Genomic DNA, 10260 nt, shown 5'->3' on the forward strand with positions numbered 1-10260 from the left:
ATTGCTATACTTTAAGCGCATTTCTTAAACTTCTTGAGTATTTGTACAAATATTTCGAACCCGATATTAAAAATTAATCTCAATATCAATAAATAAATAACTTAATCGATTACGATACACTATAACACAGTGACACTACTATTTTTTATCACTAATCACTAGACGGAGTCTTTGGTGGTAATACTTGGAAAAATAGTATTTAAATGCTTTCGATTATTCACCAAAATTTATCATGAGGTATATTATTCGTTACGCACTGTCGGTTACACTATATTATTAAATTATTATTTGGCATTTTTTTGATCAAATCACTATTAAATTTATATTTGAAGTCTTATTTAAATAGTTTATTAAATATGTGCATTTATGTAACGAGGTATACAATGTTGTACTTTATTATAAATATTCTTATATTTAGCTTCTGAAAACCGTGAACTATTTTATTAAAAATAGGATTTTTAAGATTATATTATATTTCGTTAAATTGTATTATAGATTTGGTTTCATTTATCAGACTTTCTCGTTTATTTGTACTTTTATTTTTATTTTAATCTTAAATAACTTCGATAATTTTGCAAATTTTATATTGATTCTTATAAGTTTTGTAATTACTCAGCAAAAAACTCTTTTTTTAATTTAATGTGATTTATATGCGATGCAACGTAGAATATATTAATTTTCATATATTAAATATAAATCTCTTAAGTTTATGAACAATTTTCTGATTGTTACATTATCGTTACTTTATAGTTACTATTCTAAATAATTTAAAATAATTATTAAAATGTTTTATAGTTACATTAAATTTCAATAAATTAAATAAATAAATAATTATAAATAATAAGTTTACTTTGGTTTATTATCTCATCCTCTTTAAAATATACAGCATCTGAAACAAAAATAATAGTAATATTAAAATTTAACAATAAATAATGCGAATGTTTAGCTTACTGCTAAATAGTTACTAGAAGCTTGTAGTGCTTCCAATGATGTGATCATTTGTGTAGCTTTTATGCGCTAAATATAACGCATAATAAAAATGTAAGAGCTTTTATATGCGAACAAGTTACCGTCACACGCAGCTGGAGCGAACAACGGTATATGCCGTACACAAAATATTTTCAATCATTCATGTTTATACAGCTTGCGATAAAAGCTTTTATAACGTTTGAAATATGTCTTTTACATTTTTTTAAAGCTGAATCTTTTGAAATCTTCGTCATTAAGGGCTAGTGAAACATAGACTTATAAAATATTACATTTGAATACGAGTGCATCGGGCGACTGCCAGGACGTTTGCATTAGAAAAGCATGGGAAATCCGGCTACAGCAATGCTGGTGGAATCCTGTGATATGGTAAGAAACCCTAATGATCATAGACGATTTTGTTCAATAGCAATCGGTAGAGAATTTTGAAGCTAAATTTATACCATTACTTGTTTATTAAATATAAAAATATTTTCGTATTATTTTTTACAGAATTACATATATAATTATTATTCATTCGACGATAAATGGATTTAAAAATATAAAACATCTGCCACAGTAATAAAATAAATATAATAACTTAAAGTTAAAAACTTTGATATTATTCATACCGAGACAAATTCTATTAATGCAATAGAAATGCAAACGAATATATATATATATATATATATATATATATATATATATGTTTAATTTGAGTTTAATAATCGGGCGTAACATCAATAAAAATAGTATGAGTTTTTTTAAAAATTTATTTATTTAAAATCCATACGTTTCGGCTAGCATCTTAGCCATCATTCAGTGGTAATCAAGTTAACTATAAAAATTGAAACTAAATAAATTATATGAAAGGAAATTTTGTGGAAAAACAATAATAATAATAATAGTAATAAAACACTTACAATTTTGTATCCTAATATAGCATATGAAACCATTATTAATCCATGGTATGAGTATGTGCACATTGATAAGATATATATTTTTTAACACAAACATCACAAATGGTAAAACACACTAATAATCATGATAACTTAACAAGTTGTCGAAACTATGTATTTACTCTTTGGAGTTTAGGATAGAAATGTCACATTTTTCTCAAAGCAGTTTTTAGCATGTGTTGATATTTTTTGGAAAATTTAAAAGGCGATGGGATTTTGTTATTTTTTAAGGAATTTTGACACGCTATTAAGAAACCACGTGTTCGTTTCGATAAGGGCCGTATTGTCATTGCGTTTATTTATGACTCTGTCGTTATGTAATTGTAAAAACAACCCCTCAGCGAATCTTCTTTTAATTGTATTCTCTTCAAAATGTAAAATTTTAGGGTTAAAAAAATCGATATTATGATTTAAATTTTTAATATGCTCAGTTAACATTGTTTTAAATTGCTTAGGATTTTTTGAATTATTTTTGTGTTGATTAAGGCGTTTACTCAGGTTTTGGCTAGTTTCTCCAATATAAAAGAGTTCGCAATTAGAGCAATTAATTTGATATACTAAATTCCTGAGGCGGTCAAAATTGAACTTAGATTTCATTTGTGTAAAAGTTGAACTAAGGGTTGCATCACAATTACATACCAACAGAATGCCACATTGTTGAAATAGTTTTTTCCACGAGAAATATAAATCTTTTACGTACGGTAGGCAAATGACACCAGTATATGATTCTAAGTCTAAGCGGTTTTTATGGTCTGTGAGGTCTTTTTGTTTGTTAAAAATGTAACTGCGTCTGTTATTTATGACCGAGTTGATTATGTTCGTAGGATATGAGTTGTTTTTCAGTGTGTTTATAACCAGGTCAATGTTCGTGTCCCAGAAGTTTTTGTCAGATAGTAATATGGCGTGGTCTGTTAAATTTATTATTGTCGCAATTTTCATTTTAAGAGGGTGGTATGAGTGGTAATTTATGTATCGTCCGGAGCTAGTTGGTTTCTGGTACCAGTTAGTAATTAGTCGGTGGTCATTTGTACGTACAAATGACCACCGACTAATTACTAACTGGTACCAGAAACCAACTAGCTCCGGACGATACATAAATTACCACTCATACCACCCTCTTAAAATGAAAATTGCGACAATAATAAATTTAACAGACCACGCCATATTACTATCTGACAAAAACTTCTGGGACACGAACATTGACCTGGTTATAAACACACTGAAAAACAACTCATATCCTACGAACATAATCAACTCGGTCATAAATAACAGACGCAGTTACATTTTTAACAAACAAAAAGACCTCACAGACCATAAAAACCGCTTAGACTTAGAATCATATACTGGTGTCATTTGCCTACCGTACGTAAAAGATTTATATTTCTCGTGGAAAAAACTATTTCAACAATGTGGCATTCTGTTGGTATGTAATTGTGATGCAACCCTTAGTTCAACTTTTACACAAATGAAATCTAAGTTCAATTTTGACCGCCTCAGGAATTTAGTATATCAAATTAATTGCTCTAATTGCGAACTCTTTTATATTGGAGAAACTAGCCAAAACCTGAGTAAACGCCTTAATCAACACAAAAATAATTCAAAAAATCCTAAGCAATTTAAAACAATGTTAACTGAGCATATTAAAAATTTAAATCATAATATCGATTTTTTTAACCCTAAAATTTTACATTTTGAAGAGAATACAATTAAAAGAAGATTCGCTGAGGGGTTGTTTTTACAATTACATAACGACAGAGTCATAAATAAACGCAATGACAATACGGCCCTTATCGAAACGAACACGTGGTTTCTTAATAGCGTGTCAAAATTCCTTAAAAAATAACAAAATCCCATCGCCTTTTAAATTTTCCAAAAAATATCAACACATGCTAAAAACTGCTTTGAGAAAAATGTGACATTTCTATCCTAAACTCCAAAGAGTAAATACATAGTTTCGACAACTTGTTAAGTTATCATGATTATTAGTGTGTTTTACCATTTGTGATGTTTGTGTTAAAAAATATATATCTTATCAATGTGCACATACTCATACCATGGATTAATAATGGTTTCATATGCTATATTAGGATACAAAATTGTAAGTGTTTTATTACTATTATTATTATTATTGTTTTTCCACAAAATTTCCTTTCATATAATTTATTTAGTTTCAATTTTTATAGTTAACTTGATTACCACTGAATGATGGCTAAGATGCTAGCCGAAACGTATGGATTTTAAATAAATAAATTTTTAAAAAAACTCATACTATTTTTATTGATGTTACGCCCGATTATTAAACTCAAATTAAACATATATATCAACATCAAATTCAAGACTATTCAAAAATATATATATATATATCTATATATATATATATATATATATATATATATATATATATATATATATATATATATATGCTCATGATTATCCATATATAGACGTTTTCTGTTAAGTCCTCATTTCCTTTTTTTCAACAATGTATTTGTGAGAGGTAGATTTTCCATCACTCTGCAATAAAATCCAAATATAACAACCGACTTAATGCCACAGCTGCTATACAAACGCAGGGTTGTAATATAATTTTTAATAAATATAAATTAAATTTTTGATTATAAAATTTAATAACATTTTTTTAGAATTTTTTTTAATAAACAATTTTTTATAAAAAAAATCAGTTTTGATATTTTATACATTCGAAATTATTAAGTATATATAGCAGAACAAACAAATATTATCCAAATATAAATACAATATTATATATATAAACACATGAAGAAACAAACATACGAATGTTTGTAAACTTTTTCATTTTGGCATTTTATATTAGAAGGGTTTAAAGTAAAGATATACTTGGGGTAATAATAATGACAGATTTCAAATGAAATGACAAAGGGAATAAAAGGGACTCAATATGCAAATCCATCCATGACCTAAAGTAGACATGACCTAAAAGTTCAAAATATCAAATCGTACCATGGAATTGTAGGGTATTGCTCAAAAAATAAATTGAGAGTCAATTGAGAAAGTCCTGCTGTTTGATTTGTAATTCATTTACGAAAGCTAATGTGGTAAATATGTAGTATTTGTTTTTTATTTAATTTCAAATCCATCACATTGATTCTAACGACGTTTCTATCGGAGGAAAAACGACAATGTTTGAAAGTCCATAACATAAGTATTTTCTTTCGTTGTTAATAGACCGAGACCGAGACCTTAATATAATTTTTAAGTTATTTTTAGTGCTATCTCTGTAAAAAAATCGCCCATGAAATTTATATTTTGCACTGGTTGGATAATGTAGCTATTATTTGGTGAAATCCCTTTAAAATTAAAAAAATACATTGCACCAATTTACCCCCTAGCCGTCCCAATTTACCCCGCCTAAAAGGGGTAAAAAGGACCAGGTTTCAATTTGTTGAAAAACAGCCAAAAAACATACACATTTCTACAAGGATAAATTATTCGCTGGGATTTTCACTGAAAATCGTCAGATAGTTGTTCATTTGATATGTGTTTTTTGTTGTGATATAATTGGTTGATTTTAACCATATAATTACTCAAAGTTAAATTGGACTTTTGTGCCCTGCCCTACCCTATATGTAATGTGAAATGAAATTTTCTTTATATTAAATTCGTTACTAAACTTTCTTATTGTACCATCTTTCTTATACCATTGCAAACCTAGTAAGCAAACCTTTAAAATTAAAAAAATACATTGCACCAATTTACTCCCTAGCCGTCCCAAATTACCACGCCTAAAAGGGGTAAAAAGGACCAAGTTTCAATTTGTTGAAAAACGGTCAAAAAACATACACATTTCTACAATGATGAATTATTCGCTGGGATTTTCACTGAAAATAGTCAGATAGTTGTTTATTTGATATGTGTTTTGTGATATAATTGGTTGATTTTTACCATATATTAGGTTGTCAAATATCTCCCTTCCGCTTTTTTGCTCTTGGTTTATAATACAAAAAGGCGGAAGGGAGATATTCGACAACCTATTAATTACTCAAAGTTAAATTGGACTTTTGCGCCCTGGCCTACCCTATATGTAATGTGGAATGAAATTTTCTTTATATTAAATTCGTTACTAAACTTTCTTATTGTACATCTTTCTCATAACATTGCAAACCTAGTAAGCAATGCTAATTTGTGTTACCCGCTACCCGCTAGTGTATTCGTTTGTATAAAATTCCTCTCTGAATTGAATTACATCTATGTGATATATTGTTCTGAAGCAAGTTACAAGTGTGTGTGTTGAGCACGTCACTATAATTTAATTTAGTCTCTGTAGGTACCGTCGTTGCTTCCGGTTTGTGATTTTGGCAAAATTCGTGAGTTTCGTTCGGCAATCGGCGCCACAATCCGGAAAAATTTGTTCGCTTCCGGTATTATCGATTCGCGCCCGAACTTGTAAATGCGCGCGCATTCTCTTCATTCTCGCGGGCGTAAGAAGCATCAAGTTCAAAGAACCAAAACAACAAAACCATAACAAAGCGTCTTATAGGTATATAGTTATATACGTTCACGCACTCCCAAAGCGCAAGCTCAGGTATCCAATATCAGAATTCGCATTCACATATCACGGGAACCAGGATGCGCCTGAACCATTTCGAAATAAAGCGCGGATTAAATGTCAACGAACAAATGTACTATAACAAAAAATAGACCTGGGTTTTACAAACTAGGCTCAGTTATTTAGGCAAATTGGTCAAAAAAATATTATATCGGCATTAATGATAGATACAAAACATATAATATGAAAGTCAATATTTTATAAATTCTGTCATTATTGAAAAATATGATTATGGTATGAGTTGTTCTAAATTTTCATGACTTTAACTTAACCCTCCGTCGGGCGCAGCCGATCTGACAGATACAGGGCCAACATTTTAGCATGTTTCTCCACATTTTGATGTCATCGAGATCTCCATATCGCAGTAGCTTCGTAATTTTATGTCTACTATTTATTCGTCCATATTAGATTGTCTTTGAACTTCGCATATTTTGCTAGTAGCAATTTTGTTAAAAAAAAAACACACTAAGCCAAATTCTATTTGACGTACAAAAAGACAAAAAACACCAAGTTTTTACTGTTCTAATTGTTTATATAGTCTTTGTATAAACATTCCAACAGAATCTGACAATTCTTTTTATATAATTAATTAAATTATTCATTTCAGAAAAAGTAAGGTTTGTGCGTCTAGCATTTTGAGCGCATGTACGGATTTTTATATTTTGCTATATTATAAAAATAATATTGATCTAATATATATTTTGTTTTTGTTTACATATAATATGCATATTCAGCATTGTAAAAGCGCAAATTAAATAAAAATATATAAAACTGTAAGCCTCCTGTTAATATATTTATAATCTGTATCTGTCATATACACTGCGCCCGATTCTGTACATATTTGGACTGCGCCCGACGGAGGGTTAAACATCACACTTATTTTGTAAATACATTTTACATATATTTGTATTTGATAAATAATTTGACAAAAAAGTATAAAATATATAAAAGCTTAATATTCGCTGCATAAGTTATTTTGCTTCGGTGTAAATTTTAACCGACATCGCTATTTTTTTTTTTTTTTTTAACTCGTTTTATTTAGCAATCAGAAATACATAAAGATTCCTATGAGCTAAAATGACAATGTAAGAGTGATGCCTAAGAAGAGCTCCAATGAGATCTTCTCAGTTTAACAATTATTATAATATAACATCGCCATTTTCGCGCGCATTATAAGTACGCAATATGACAAGCAGATTGTTACTCAAAGTTTACGCATTATGTACAAGTATATGTTTAAATTTACATGATATATATATGTTTGTATCAAAAAGTTTACAAACCCTAGCCAATAGTTATTAATTTATTATTATTTTTTACCGACAAATACTGATATATTCCGTATATAAATTTTACTAAAATATGGTTAATACATTACTAGCTAATAAATAACAGTTACATAATGAATATACTTTTTAGTAAAATTTGAATAATTTATAATTTATTAATTCTATTACATCTGATTATTATTATATTATTTAAGTAATACCCTATTACATCAAAATATTAATATTATTATTAGCTTTAACGTATAAAATCTATCAACCAAAACGAAAGTAAAATACCATAGTACATACGTACTTCTAAAGTTGTTTGAATAATTTAAATAATTTATAACTTATTAATTCCATTACATCTAATTATTATTATATTATTTAAGTAATACCCTATTACATCAAAATATTAATATTATTATTGGCTTTAACGTATAAAATATATCAACAAAAACGAAAGTAAAATACCATAGTACATACGTACTTCTAAAGTTGTTTGCTATTGAGCTTTTAGATTTTCGTTTTCACACTTTCGCGTTTTTGGATCGATAATTCCACTAACACATTTTAGAGTCCAAACAACCGCGCGAGCACGCTGATACAGTCAGCCTCACCACAACCCCCGTGCTCTCGAACGCATTTATGTTTATCACGATAGATGGGAAATCGTTCGACATGAAAATGAAACAGTTCTATGTTAATTTTAATTATTTTCTTGTGAATTATGTTACAATCCTTCATAATTATTTAATTTAGTTAATTAAAGTTTATTCTTCATATTTAATCATCAGTATTTTAACACTAGTTAATTATTTAGATCCCAGTACTTTTCAATTATTTTTGTGTTATCTATTTCTCTATAATTAAATCTTAATAAGTGGAAGTTCTCATTGGTGTATGACTACTATACAATAACCACATAAAATAAAGCGGGACTTGAAAATCCGCGGGTAAAAAGGTCAACCACCGATATCACAAAAACAAGTAAAATTAGGATTTTTTTTTAACTACAATATTTCAAAATAAAGGACAAAAGATATATAAACAGCCATACCTAGATTCTTACGACGTCGATATCAGGAGTAAAACGGCAATGTTTGGAAATCCATAACAAAAGTTTTTTCTTTCATTGTTAGTTTTTTGGTTGTGAACGCTATTGTTTTATAATATATTTAATTGTTTCATAAGATTTATATATAGATTGATGTTATTTTTAGGGTTTTTATATAACTTTTATAAAAGCTTACCTACATGTGGGTGGGGTAAAAAGGACCAATTGAACCTTTAACCTGGCAAAGGTATAAACAATAAAAAACAGTAAATGAAAAAATAAATTAAGTTTAAAAAATCAATTTTGCAAGAGATTATTTAAATAAATGGTTATTCCAGCAGTAATATTCCACATACTGTAGCTATTATTTCGTAAAATCTATTCAAAATTTAAAAAATAGATATTTGATCTGTTTGCCCACTGGCTGTCCTATGGGAGGCGGTGGTAAAATGAGATTTTTTTAGAAGAATTGTTAAAAACATTTCGATAATAAGAAATAACTGATAATTTTACCGAACTGATGTAGTTCATTTGGTGTGGGCAGTATAATCAAATTCAAATTCAAATTGGACCGTTGTGTGTCCCGCCCTACTCTATAAATTTCATTTTTACATTGGAAACTAATTAGGGTGAGAAAACTATAAACAATCTTTAATAAAAAAATAGCTGAATTGTAAGTAATATGACTTGGTATTACTGCATATAACCTGTTATTACTTTGACAAATGAGAAACCCTTCAATATACTTTATACTTCCTGCGTTCCAATAATTTTTTAACAAATATTGTTTGGGATCAGATCGATCATCTTTATTCTATAAAGTTTTGACTGCGGAGTAAGAAATGAAAAATGGTGAAATGGGTGATCAAATCGCTACCAAGCAAACAAATTTTGAAAAAATTTTAAATAATGTGAAATTCTCATAGTTCTGCACCCCACGTCTATTAATTAATAAACTTATATTAATATAACTGATTGCTAGCTACGTTGGTTAAGCTAAATACTGTTTAACATATAACAGAAATAAACAGCAAAAATCATAAAATTATTTATAATAAATGAATAATATATTTATTATTTCAGCAAGTTCGACAAAATATTTAATGTACGTAATATCAGTAGCAATAGTTAATTTTCGAAATATATATATATATATATATATATATATATATATATCGTAAAATTGTCTGACTTACTTAACATCTGGAGTTCCCGATGAGATGCATATGCTACCCATGACCGTCAAGAAACCTTTTTAGGATCACATGGAACGAATATTTGTTGCAATCGTTCTCAAACAAGCATTTTATTATTTAGAAACTTTATTAAGAACTTTATTAAACATGAATGACGTATTATGAATATAAAATTTAATAAAATTTTAATTTAATCTATAACTTGGAAAATTCAGTCACAAATTTTGAC

The sequence above is a fragment of the Ctenocephalides felis genome, unplaced genomic scaffold (genome assembly GCF_003426905.1).
Source record: "Ctenocephalides felis isolate EL2017-DRISC unplaced genomic scaffold, ASM342690v1 CF-g0.4_SCAFFOLD_01886, whole genome shotgun sequence".
Classification (NCBI taxonomy): domain Eukaryota; kingdom Metazoa; phylum Arthropoda; class Insecta; order Siphonaptera; family Pulicidae; genus Ctenocephalides; species Ctenocephalides felis.